Here is a 13,969-nt window from a genome sequence, read left to right as displayed (position 1 = left end):
GTGTCACTTAGCAGAAACTTAAGCAGAAACTTAAAGTCCTTAAATGGTTCTGCAGAAGCAGAGCTGTTGTGCAGTTTACCACATTTTTTCCCCCTTTGGTGCCATGACAGGCAATATTAGTAATGGTGGTGATTCCACTAGCCTGGGTTTCTGAGTGGCTCTGATAAGTGGAGACTCCTGCTGACTCGCAGTGACCCAGAAATACTGCTTTGTAGCTTGGAACTGTTAAGATTTCATGGTTGTCTGTCATATCAGCGTAATTTAGTTTATCCTGACTGATACAGAAATGGGGTCCTACCAAACAATATTAGCTAAAATTTGTGCAAAAACTTAGAAACTGGTCAACAGATGGTGAGGACACTGTGAGCACGTGTTTGAAGATAGCAGTTCATGTTATTTTGTGGCAAACTATTGGGTAAAATTGCCACCTGCAATAACTTGGATGGTAGGTCCTTACACCTAATATACTTTTAACCTGAGGGGAAAAGAAGATAGTAGCAAGCATTAGTTTCTGTTGACTGCGTTTGAAATAATCTCAGAAAATAATTGACATATTTCTAAGCAGGAATGGAAGGAAATTAAGGGGGGTCAGAAAATTGGGCTCTTGTGCAGTTGGAAATGATAACTGCTTCTCAATCCTAATAAGTAAAAGGAAAATGAGAAGGACTTGAAAGGTCAAAAGCCAATTAACAACTCACTATTGGGACTTTCCTGGTGGTCCAGTGGCTAAGACTCTGAGCTTCCAATGCAGGGGGCCCAGGTTTGATCCCTGGTCAGGAAACTAGATCCTAAATACTGCACAACTAGATAAACAATTAAAAAAAAAAAAAAAGCTCATCTTTTGGTCAAGGATCAAGTCAAGTTTATGGCCATTTCATCCAGTGATAAAAACTTTTGAATGGATGAAGATGTATCAATTTGAGGGTCTAACTAAAGGTGAGGTATCCAGTAACTCCTTCTGATTGGACAAAAGAGCTCTCAGGAAAGAGTCTAAATGTGCAGCTCTTCCACAAAAGCTGAATACCTTATTTGCAATTAAGTGAAAGGGAAGGGATGGGGAACTGGATGAGAAAGAAATAATGTAGCAAATCCAAGTTCATTTAGAAAATAACTATGGATGAGCTCTGTCATATGGAACTGACTCAAATAAATATTAAGGCTACTAAGTTTTACAGAGCATTGTGTTGCCAAAAAAAATTAAGTGTAAACTTTAAAAGTCTGTGACCCTTTGAACCTTAAAATGACTCTAGGGCCTGCAACCATCAATGGAAATGTGTTGATGCCTACAGCAGATAAGGCCAAAGAAGATGATGGAGAGGAAAGAATCTTCCAGAAGGTAGAACCAGGGGTTGCAAAGAATAAAGGACAAGGTAGCTACCCTCATGGAAGGAAACCAGGGTCAAAGCAAGGAACATATGCATACCCAGAATAGAAGGTGGGTATGACTGTATGGAATATACAGGAAACCAAAATATGTTACCCCAAAACATGCCACTTTGGCAAAAGGACTGAATTGAGCTGAAGTCAGTGGAGAATAAGCAAATACAAAAATAGTTCCCTGCCCTCTTCCTACTTGCCTTAAAGCAGGATATAAATTTTCAACAGTGTCCCCTCTCCTTCTTTATGAATAAGAACAAAAATTAATCACCAGAGGTAACTTTAGATCCTATCAGTCTGGACACACCAGAGGAATCTACATAATAAATTTACTAACTAGCCTCTGCCTACCATTAATTCCCTGTATATTTACCTTCCTGCAGTTTTCCCTGGGAAGCCTAAGAAATTGTTTCCTTTGTTCTGTCATTTTTCTATGAATTTATTGTTCTTTGTTGAAGATGCTATGTAAGCTGAAGTTCTAAGCCCCCTCCCTGAGTTACTCTGAGGTTCTCCCATGTATATATATGAAATATTCATGGGAATAACCTTCTGTTTGTTTTTCTTTTGTTAATCTGTCTTTTGTTACAGGGGCCCCAGCGAGAACCTAAAAGAGTAGAAGGAAAAAATTTCCCTACTTAACAATATTTAGACAATTCCCTTAGGTTGAGAGGGGTGTATCTTATGAAGGGGGAAAAAAAAACCACTGAATATTCGTTGACTAGAAGGACAGATGATGCTTGGTTACCAAATATTTTCAGTTCTCCTTCTGGACAGTAGGATTGTACTTTCCCATATTCTTGTAGTTAAATGTGGTCATGTACCTAGTTATGGCCAAGAAATGTGAGTGGAAATGATTTGTATCATTTCTGGGTGTAAGCTCCAGAGTCAGTGCATGATTCATCATGTTCTCTTTTCCTCTGGGATAATGACTGGCAGTGTCCAAAATTATGGCTGCTTCAACACCCCTGGTCCCCGAGTGGCTAAGGACTAGAGCTCCTCTGACAACCAATATGGACAGGTAGCAAAGACAGAAAATAAACATTTCTTTTTTTAAGCCAACAAAATTTTTTGAGTATCATAATCTAGGATATCCTGATGAACAGGCAATTTGCAGATGGGAAAATCCAAGTGGTTAACCTGTAGATGGGAAGAGATGCTCAAGAAACATAAATTAAAACAGCAATGAAATACTACTTCATGTCCCTCAGATGGGCAAAAATTAGAAAATATAAAAATAGCAAATATTGAAATACATGGGGAAATAATCCCTATGAGGTATTTGTGGAAGTAGACAGTTGGAGGGAACCTAGGTATTCAACATTAAAGAATAAATAAACAAATGGAGTGAAGCATTTGCTGGACTACCAGATTGCAGTCTAAAGAATTAATTGTATATTTATAGAATAGGGTGGGTATATATTTAAAACAGTGTTGACTGAAAAAAGAAACAAATCTTTTTAGTACCATTTACGTAAGTTAAAAATACATAAGCGCTTAGTCATTCATTCCTGTCTGACTCTTTGAGACCCTTTGGATTGTAACCTGCCAGGCTCCTCTGTCTATGGAATTTTTCAGGTAAGAATTCTGGAATGGGTTGCCATTTTCCTCCTCCAGGGGATCTTCCTGACCCAGGGATCAAACTCATGTCTTCTATGTTTCCTGCATTGCAGGTGGTTTCTTTACCCCCTGAGCCATCAGGGAAGCCCTAAAAATATATGAAGTAAAAATACATTCTTCCTGTAAAGAAGAATAGGCGTTGATGGGACTTCCCTGGTGTTCCAGTGGTTAACACTCTATTCTTCCACTGCAGGGGGTGTGGGTTTGACCCCTAGTGGAGGAACTAAGGTCCTGCATGCTGCCTGGAATGACCAAAAAATTAAAAAAGTTGGAATATTGCATGAAGACCAAAATAAATAATAGTAATAGTAGTACCAATAGTAGTACCAATAGATGATGATGATGCAATATTGTAGACTGATGATAACTGGTTACTGTGAACTGAGGATTAATTCAGTCTGATGCACCAAAGGCCCATGAAAGAAAAGCTCAGTTAACGAAGATGGCATGCAATTGATGGAGAAAGCACAGCACAGAAAATCACATGCTAAGCAAATCTAGCAGTGATTGAAGACATAAGTTAGAGATGTGTTTTTCTCAAAAAGCTTCAAGGAGTTAACAAGGGCAGAGAGCATGAGTGGACCATGGATAACTAATTAAAGGTCTGCCCTGGAAAACTCAGCCAGTCATCATCTCCTCTATATATAGAGCAGCCGGCTGCAGTGTTTGGCCTCAGGATAAAGCCATGATTACCACTCTCTAATCAAAATGGAAAATCTGCCTGAAGGGGACTCCCAGTCGGGTCTTGGGATCAGAGAATCAGATTACGTGGAAGACAATTCTTTAAATTCACAACATAAATGGAGGAAAGAAGAAAATTTTAAATGCAGTCCACTCATGATTAAAATAAAGCACTCACCTTGAGTAAAGTCTTTCCTTTTTTAGCCACTTTATAAACTTTTCTGACTGTTTCTTACCTAGAGCCTTTCATCAGTCCTGCAGTGAAGGAGAGATAGCAGTTGTGGAAATATAGCTTCAATTATTAAGAGAATGACTATAAGCTATATATTAACCTAGTCTTGCATTAAAAATATAAATAGATAATTAAGAATCATTAGACATTAGGAAAACCAACAGCATGGAAGAGAAGAACCAAGATGAACAAATAGGACATTCAACCCTAGAAGAAACAAAGTTAATTTAGGAAACAGAACTTAAAAAAAATTTTAAGTAAATTACTGTTCTCGAAGACAGTCAAGCAAACTGCATCTATAAAGTAAGAATATGTGGCTATGAAAAGGTGGCAATAGAAGAACAAAACAGTATTACTGACATGCATTAAAAAACAGAAAAAAAATATCAGGCAGGCATCCAATGTTGTTTTCCATATAAAACATTATTTCATTTCTAAGAAACAGAAATGGGCTTAAGCAATAAGGAAACAGAAAGTCCAGATGTAGGGGTTCCAGAATTAGTTGATTTATTAACTACATGACACCATCTAGAGCCCAGGTTCTTCCCATATCTGTGTTCTTCCATCTCTTTGTCTCAAACTGATAGCAAGATGACTGCCACAATTTTAGATGTTTTCCTGTGTTTCTTTTCTCTTAGGAATAAGAAAATCTTTACCAGAAACCTTTCATTAATTTATCCTTATGTTTCATTTCCCAAAACTGAGTCACATTTCTGAGCCAATCACTAGCAAAATGAAAGAGATTATTATTTTTTCACCTGCTAATGCTTAACTAACCAACATTTCTTTTTTTAATAGAGGAAAATTGCTTTACAACGTTGTGTTGGTTTCGCCATACAACAACGTGAAACAGTCATAATTATATATATGCCCTCCTCTGAAGCCTCTCTCACCACCCCACCATCCCACCCCTCTAGGCTGTCACAGAGCACGAGGGTGGGCTGTCTGTGTAATATAGCAGCTTCCTACTAGCTATCTATTTTACACATGATAGTGTATATACGTCACTGCTACTTTCTCAGTTTGTCCCATCCTCTCCTTCCCCTGCTGTGTACACAAGTCCATTCTCTATATCTGTGTCTCCGTTCCATGCCTGCAAATACATTCATCAGTCCTATTTTTCTAGATTCCCTATATATACGTTAATATGCAATATTTGTTTTTCTCTTTCTGACTTACTTCACTCTGTATAACAGGCTCTAAGTTCATCCACCTCACTACAGCTGACTCAAATTCGTTCTTTTTTATGGATGAGTAATATTCCATTGTATACATGTACCACAACTTCTTTATCCATTCATCTGTCAGTGGACATCTGGGTTGCTTCCACATCCTGACTATTGTATATAATGCTGCAACGAACATTTGGGGTACATGTATGTTTTTGAATTGTGGTTTTCTCAGGGTATATGCTCAACAGTGGGATTGCTGGGTCATTGTTATTCACTAGCTAAGTTATGTCTGACTCTTTGTGACCCCATGGACTGCAGCATGCCAGTCTTCCTTGTCCTTTGCTATCTCCAGGAGTTTGCTCACATTCATGCCCATTGAGTTGGTGATGCTGTCTACTGCCCTCTTCTCCTTTTGTCTTCAATCTTTCCTGGCATCAGGGTCTTTACCAATGAGTCAGCTCTTTGTATCAGGTGGCCAAAGTATTGGAGCTTCAACTTCAGCATCAGTCCTTTCAATGAATATTCAGGGTTGATTTCATTTAGAATTGACTTGTTTGATCTCCTTGCAGTCCAAGGGACTCTCAAGAGTCTTCTCTGGCACCGCAATTTGAAAGCATCAATTCTTTAGTGCTCAACCTTCTTTATGGTTTGTATCACTGATCTTGTAAAGAAGGAAATATAAGTTGAACACACAGCATAGGACTGAGAGAAGGGAAACAAACATTGTGAGTCCTAAAATTTCCCCAGCTTACTGCCCTGATGAAATTTTCTGAGTGCAGGAAGGGAGGACTCAACCAGAATTGGTATTGCCAAATTGAAGAGTCAGAGATTTGAATTTGGAAAGGCTGTCATGGCTAGAATTTGTGGGGTACTATACTGGAAAGGAGGAACATTTCTGTTCCTCCTCTAGAGCAAACAGAAAGCTCTAGAGCAGGGAGCCCTAAACTTCAGTCTGCAGACCAGTACTGGTCTGAGGCCTGTTAGGAACTGGGCTGCATAGCAGAAGGTGAGTGGTGGGTGAGGGAGTGAAGCTTCATATGCTGCTCCCCATTGCTCCCCATCATTCGCATTACCACCTGAACACTGGTCCCCAGCTGTTTTCCATAAAACCTGTCCCTGGTATCAAAAAAGTTGGGGACTGCTGCTCTAGGATCAGCAGAAGGATAGTTGAGACTAGTCTCTGGCTGAGTCTAAGCTGTACATGACTGGGGTGAAATCAGAAGGTTGGTAAAAGAACCACTGGAAAACAATATGCTGAATAGTTCCTGGAGCTCACACACAGCTGGGACTAGTTTTTGTTCTCTCCAGCCAGAATGAAAAGACTGTAAAATGAGAGGCATCCTCAGAAGAAGAAGAACACCTTAACAGAGGGTTTTAATAAACCTGGGGAATAAACATCAGCTGCTCTGATGTTATGATCAGAAAAGCAAGCCTCAGAATGATCAAATTGATCCACAATAATTAAAAAAAAATTTTTTTTGGATTACAGTTGCTTTACTATGTTGTGTTAGTTTCTCCTGTACAGAAAAGTGAGTCAGCTATACATACATAATCCTCTTTTTCAGATTTCTTTCCCATTTAGGTTATTATAGAGCACTGAGTAGGGTTCCTCGTACTATACAGTAGGTTGTCATTAGTTACCAATTTAAACGGAGCCCAACATGCTTTAAAAAAATACAACAAAATGCAACATAAAACAAGTTATCATGTAGCGCATGTAAGGAAAGTGAACAGGTATGCAAATTAGCAGGAAAACAATGACACAAAGCCAGGAGGAAAAATGTTCGATAGAAACAAACTCAGAAAAGACAGAGATGATGGAATTAGTAGACAAGGACATTAAAATGGCTATTGTAAATCTTATAAATATGTTCAATATGGGAAGGAAAATACAAAAATAATGAGGAGACAAATGAAAAATATATAAAGACCCAAGTGGAGCTTCTGCAGATGAAAAACACAATGATCTGAAATGAAATCTGTCTAGGATTGGATTAAGAGCAAATTTAATACTGAAGAAAAAAAGAGATCAGCAAATGCGAAGACAAAAGAACAAAAGCTATCCAGAATTAAGCACAAAGAGAAAAGACTGGGGAAAAAATGAACAGAGCCTAGTAATCCTATAAGATGCTATTAAGTGATCTAAAGTAGGTATAATCTGAGTTGCAGAGGGAAGGGAGAAAGAAATTTATTAGAAGAAATAATGGCTTATTTTCCAAATTTGATGAAAGCTATAAACCTACAAAGCTAAGAAGCTCAATGAACTCCAAGTATAAAGAAGCAAACCCACAAACAGCAAGGCACAATATAATTGAATTGCTGAAGAAACAGTGATAAAGAGAAAATTTTAAGAGCATCCAGAAACAAAAAGACACATATGTTTAGAGGAACAATAGCAAGAATTACAGATTTCTCATCAGAAACTTTGCAAACTAGAACATATGCAATGACATCTTTCATGGATTGAAAAAAAAACCTGTCGATTTGGAATTTTGTACCTGACAAAAATACTTTCCAAAAGAGACAAACAAAAGCCTGGAAAATTCATCACCAGCAAATCACCACTGTAACAAATGTTAAAGTTTATTAGGCAGGAAAAAAAATGATATCATATGGAAATTTGGACTTTTACATAAGAATGGAGAGTTCTAGAAATGGTAAATATGTCAGTATAAATATAATAAATACTTTTTCTTATTTTTAAGCCTTTTAAAAATGTAATAGACCATTCAAACATATTTTAAATTTCCATTATAATTTCTTCCTGTGTTATTTTAGAAGTATATTGTTCAATTTCCAACTATTTGAAGAATTTTCCAGATATCTTTGTCTCATCCACTTGTAATATATTCCTTTATGGCTTGGTGGCTCAGTTACTAAAGAATCCACCTGCAATGCAGGAGATACAGATTTGATCCTTGGGTTGGAAAGATCCCCTGGAGAAGGAAATGGCAACCAACTCCAGTATTTTTGCCTGGAAGATCCCATGTACAGAAGAGCCTAGTGGGCTACAGGCCATGGGGTCGCAAGAGTAGGGCACAACTTAGTGACGAAACCACCACCACCACCATAGTTTGTGTGATTTCAATACTTTTAAATTTGTTGAGATGTGTTTTATAGCCTCAAACATAGGCCATCTTAGTGATGTGTACTTGGAAAGAATGCATATTCTGCTCTTTTAGGTAAAGTGTCGTAGGAAAACCATTAGGTCCAGTAGATGGATAGTGTTACACAAGTTTTCTATATGCTTATAGATTTTTCTATCTACTTGTTCTATCGATCACTGAAAGAGAAGTGTTGAAATCTCTAACTATAATCTTGGACTTGTCCTTCATCCTTCAGTTTTATCAGATTTTATTTCATGTATTACAAAGCTCTATTTTCATGTACATACCATCTCAGATTATGTGCTCTGGGTGATGACTCCATTATTATTATGCAATGTTTCTATTACTCCTTAGTATCATTTATCCTTCTGAAGTCTACTTTGTCTGATATTAACATAACCATTCTAATTTTCCTTTAATTCTTGTTTGCATAGGATATTTTTTAAATTCTTTTACTTTAAACTTACCTGTGTCTTTATATTTGAAGTGGCTTTCTTATAGATAGCATATAGTTGAGTCTTGTTTTTTGTTTTATTTAATCTGACAATCTCTGTCTTCTAACTGGAGTATATACCTTTAATATAACTGTTAATTTGAATGTGTTTTAATCTATCATATTACTATTTGTTTTTTCTTTGACCCATTTTTTCTTTGTTAATTTTCCTTCTTTCCTGTCTTCTTTTGAATTAATTGAGTATATTTTAAGATTCTATTTTATTCTCACTATTGTTTGTTAACTCTATCTCTTTTATTTTTTAGTAGTTGCTCCACAAAATTTTTAGGTGATAACAGATTTCCTCCAAACAATATTATATCACTTCATATTTAAAGTGTGAAAAACCTTAAATCAGTATACTCCTTTTTCCCCACCCAAGCCCTTTATATTATTGTTGTCATACATTTCACTTCTACAAAAGTAATAAACCCCATAATACATTATTATTTTTGCTTTAAATAGTCAATTATATTTTAAAGAAAATAAATTATATTTATTTATATTTATTTAAAAATGAGAAAAAACTTTTAATATTTACTTATTTATTATTTCCAAAGGATTTTCTCTATCTAATTTTAAGGCTTGGAATAAACTTATAGGAGTTGAGACATGGTTTGGTAGAAGGCTACACACATAGATCAGTGGAACACAGTAGAAACCAGAAATAGCCAACACATATATGGACAACTGATTCACAACAAAGATGCCGAGGTAATTCAATGGGGATAGGATAGTATTTTCAACAACTGCCTTAAAAAAAAGAAATCTTGACCTTTACCTCCTACTATATACAAAAATTAATTCTGAATGGATCATAGACATAAATGTAAGAGCTAAAACTTAAGGCTTCCAGAACAAAACACAGGAGAAAATCTTTATGTCTTTGGGTTGGGCAAAGATTTCTTAGATAGGGCATGAAAAAATAAACATTAAAAGAATAAGTTGATAAATGGGTTTGATCAAAATTAAAAACTTTTGCTCTTCAAAAGGCACTATTATGAAAATGAAAAGCAGGGTACAAAATGGAAGAAAATGTAAAATGTACATCTGATTTATGTTTGGAATATATAGAGAATTCTTAGCACTAAATAATAAGAAAACTCAATTAAAAATGGGCAAAAGATGTTAGTAAACATTTCATCAAAGAAGATAAATGAGTTGTCAATAAGTACATTAAAAGATGTTCAATGTCATTAATGATGAGGGAAATGCAAACTAAAGCCACATGGTTTACCACATGCCCATTAGAATGACTAAAACGTAAGAGACTGACTTTGTGAAGTGTTAGTATAAAAGAACCAGAAGTCTCAAATGCCACTGGGAACATAGTGGTATAACCAACTTTGGACAGCAGTTTGGCAGTTTCTTAAAAGTTAATCATACACCTACCATATGATCCAATCATTCCACACCTAGGCATTTACCCAAGAGAAATGAAAGCATATGTCCAGAGTCTTGCATAAATGTTCATGCAGCTTTATTTGTAATAGGCATTACCTGGTAACAACCCAATAGTTCATCAACAGGTGACTGGATAAACCAATTGTGATTTATCTATACAGTGAAATACTACTCACAATAAAGAAGGAAGTATTGGGCTTCCCTGGTGGCTCAGTGCTAAAGAATCCACTTGCCAATGCAGGAGACATAGATCCAATCCTTGGTCAGAGAAGATCCCACATGCTGCAGAGCAACTAAGCCTGTGTGCCACAACTACTGAGCCGGTGCTCTAGAGTTCATGCACCGCGACTACTGAAGCCAGGGCCCTAGAGCCTATGCTCTGCAAAAGGAGAAGCCCCTGGAATGAGAAGCCCGTGCACTGCAACTAGAGAGTAGCCCCCACTTGCTGCAACTAGAGAGGAGTCTGCACATCAACGAAAACCCAGTGCAGACAAAAATAAAAAGAAAGAAAACTACTGACACATAACAATATGGGTGAATCTTGAAATAATTATGCAGCTGTCAAAAAATAATACATATCATATGGTTCCACTTATATAAAACTCTAAAAGAAGCAAACTTACAGTGACAGAGAGATCAGTGGTTATCTGGGTAGGTGGGGAGAGGTGGGAGGAGGGACTGTAAAGAGGCACATGGAAACTTCTGGGGGTGACAAATGATAGTGATTTCACTGGTGTATAAATATGCCAAAACTTATCAAATGGTATACTTTAAATATATGCAATTTGTTGTCTGTTAATTATGCCTTAATAAAACTGTTTATAACATTTAATAACATGCTTTTTTGTGCCATTTACTATGCTGGTATACTGGTCTGTTAGTTGTTCAGTCCTGTCTGACTCTTTGTGACCTCATGGACTGTAGCCCGCCAGGCTACTCCGTTCATGGAATTCTCCAGGCAAGAATACTGGAGTGGGTAGCCATTGCCTTCTTCAGGGGAACTTCCCAAGCCAGGGATCCAAGTTTGGTCTCCTACATTGCAGGCAGATTCTTTACCATCTGAGCCACCAGGGAAGCCCATTTTTACCATTCTAGATACTGGGGAATAAAACAGTAAATAATGCCCCTCCATGAACTCACAGTGGAAAGGGAACATCCTTAGTTCTTGTTTGTCAGCTTCATCCTCTTTCTGCAGACTTACACGTGACAGGACTTCTAGCCACTGACACCTCAAGTCTCACATCTTGTTGTTCATATCACTGAGGATATAAGTGAGATACTGTCCTTCCTAAATTTTAATCCAAAAATTTCCCAGGACTTCTGAGTGGCCTCACTGGAGTCTAGAGAGCTCCCTTGAACAAAACAGGGCGAAAGGGTCTTGCAAGAAAGAAGTGGTCTGATTAGAGTCAAGTGGATCAGAGCATTTCTTAGGAGAAAGGGACAATACCAAGGAGACACACTGTTACCACTATAATTATTAACATGGAGACACTGGACATGTTTCCCAATCCATTCCCAACAGTGGGAAGATCAGGGACCTAGAAGCAACTTGGACATTCTGATACCAGCAACAGTGTTGCAGACTCTATCCCCTTTAAAACCAGAACCTAATAATCCTCCTTTAAAAAAATGTTTAAAAACTTTTTTATGTATTTATATTTTGGCTGCACTGGGTCTTCCTTGCTGCGCGTGGGCTTTCTCTAGTTGGGGCAAGTGGGGGCTACTCTCTGGTTGCGGTGCATGGGCTTCTCATTGCCGTGGCTTCTAGTTGCAGAGCATGGGCTCTCAGTGCTCTGGCTCAATACTTGTGGCCCATGGGCTCTAGCATGGCATGGGCTTACCTGTTCCACAGGATGTGGGATCTTCCGGGAGCAGGGATCAACTCTGTGTCACCTGCATTGCAAGGCAAATTCTTACCACTGGACCACCAAGGGAGTCCACTTTGTCTTGTGGAGGCCAGTCTCAACGTGTGGTCTCCAAACCTAGAGCACCATCATCACCTGAGAGTTTGTTAGAAATGCAAATTGTCAGCACCCCATGCCCCCAGGCCTACTGACTCTGAACCTCTGAGGGTGTGATGAGAAAACAGCTACTGTGAACTGTTATCTAAGCGTTTTACAGTATAACAACTGTTCTCACACTTAGACTCTGAACATTAAGATAAGGACTTGAGTTTAGGATCCCCACCATGAATTCCCACTTTACTTTTCCTGGGGCACCTTTTAAAATAACCACTTAAGAGTTGAGGCCGAGAAAAGTGAGTGACCCCTGCCCCAACCACCTTGTACAGAGTAAGTGCTTGCTACCCTGCTCTCTGTCTCCTGCTCCCTCATGTCCTGAGATGGAGAAGTGTCCTTCCTCCCACTCATCATTTCCCCCATCCCTGTTTCTGGAACTTGTTAAGTACTAAATCTTGTAACTTGACTTCCTTTGTGTGAATATATTGAAAGTGTGCTTTCAATCAAAACTATCCAGGATTTTCACTTCCTCAAAGTGGAGCTCAGATACTGAGGGAGCTGCCTGCTGCCCCTGTGTGGGTGGTTTTTGCCTCCTCAGTCACAGGTCATAATCTGCATTTCTTAGTTTAATAAGCCAGCTATGACCCCCTCAAGACAGTGGGGCCCGAAATCTGTGTTTTAAGTCTTCTTTGTCATTCTGCTATATACTTTTTTTTTTTTTTCAGGATTGCATTTGAACACTTGTTCTTAATTTTAGCTGCATATTGGCATCATCTGTGGATTCTTAAAACTGACGCTTGGATCACCCCTCCAGAGATTCTGAATTAATTGGTGCAGTCTAAGCACTGGGATTTTCTTAGAGTTCCCAGGTGACCTAATGCATATCAAAGTTTGAGAAGCAGGCATTATAGCACATTAAAGCACAACGCGCGGCTACACATGCTGGGCCTCACTCCAGATCAATTAAGTTGAAATCTCTGAAGATGGGAACCGGATATTTATCTATTTGCATATATGTATGTATAATATATAATATAGTATTATACAGTCCAGAGATTTTAACTACATATACATAATTATATATACATATATGTGCATGTGTGTGCTCCATCGTGTCTGACTCGTTTATATATATAAAATAAAGGGGGACACAGACTCCTATGTCTGTTTTAGTTGTGTCCATACTTGAGCAGGGATTAAAAGGGGCTTATATATTGACCCCTAAAGCCCATCTTTAACACAAGCTGTTAAGTTGCCCTGTCCTGTCCTAGCACTGGTCATCATAGTAGAGGTGGTACCCGAAGTGCCTTCTGAAGAAATGATGAGCAGCCCAAATTCCAGGCCAGGAGATGAGTCAATCTTATGCTAACCTCAGCAGACCTTGCCCAAGGATATTACTTCATCCTCAGACAAGATTCATGAATCTGAAGAGGGTCATCTTAGGAGACTGACTTCTTCAAGATGATAATAGCCACCCTCAGCATTTTCCCTTTGGAGTCAGTCCAAAAGATCTGGGTTCAAATTCCATTTGGTTTTATTACCTGCCAACTGAGGATATTGAATAAGTTGTTCTCCTTTCTGAGCCTTAGTCATCTTGCTTATGAAATGGAGTTTTGGTGACCAAGTAAAATTATGGGATATCCAATGTGGAAATGCCTTGTAAGCTGTGAAAAACTTTAGAAGGGTTTTAAATGAGCTCATGTTCTAGATGGGGAGATTGGATATGGAGATATGTTAAATTAACTCATCACACAAGGTTTGATAACAGTTTTTAATGACACAAAGAAAGGAAGCACTGAGAACTGGTCATCCTTGGTAATCGCTGGAGTCTCTTTGGAATGGCAGAGTGGAAGGAGCGCTGGACTGAGATAGAGGAGTCTCAGATTCTGGGTCCAGCTATGTGACTCATCTATTCACTCATGAGCTAG

This window comes from Cervus canadensis, chromosome 6 (genome assembly GCF_019320065.1).
Source record: "Cervus canadensis isolate Bull #8, Minnesota chromosome 6, ASM1932006v1, whole genome shotgun sequence".
NCBI classification, from domain to species: domain Eukaryota; kingdom Metazoa; phylum Chordata; class Mammalia; order Artiodactyla; family Cervidae; genus Cervus; species Cervus canadensis.
This window is presented reverse-complemented; position numbering follows the sequence as displayed.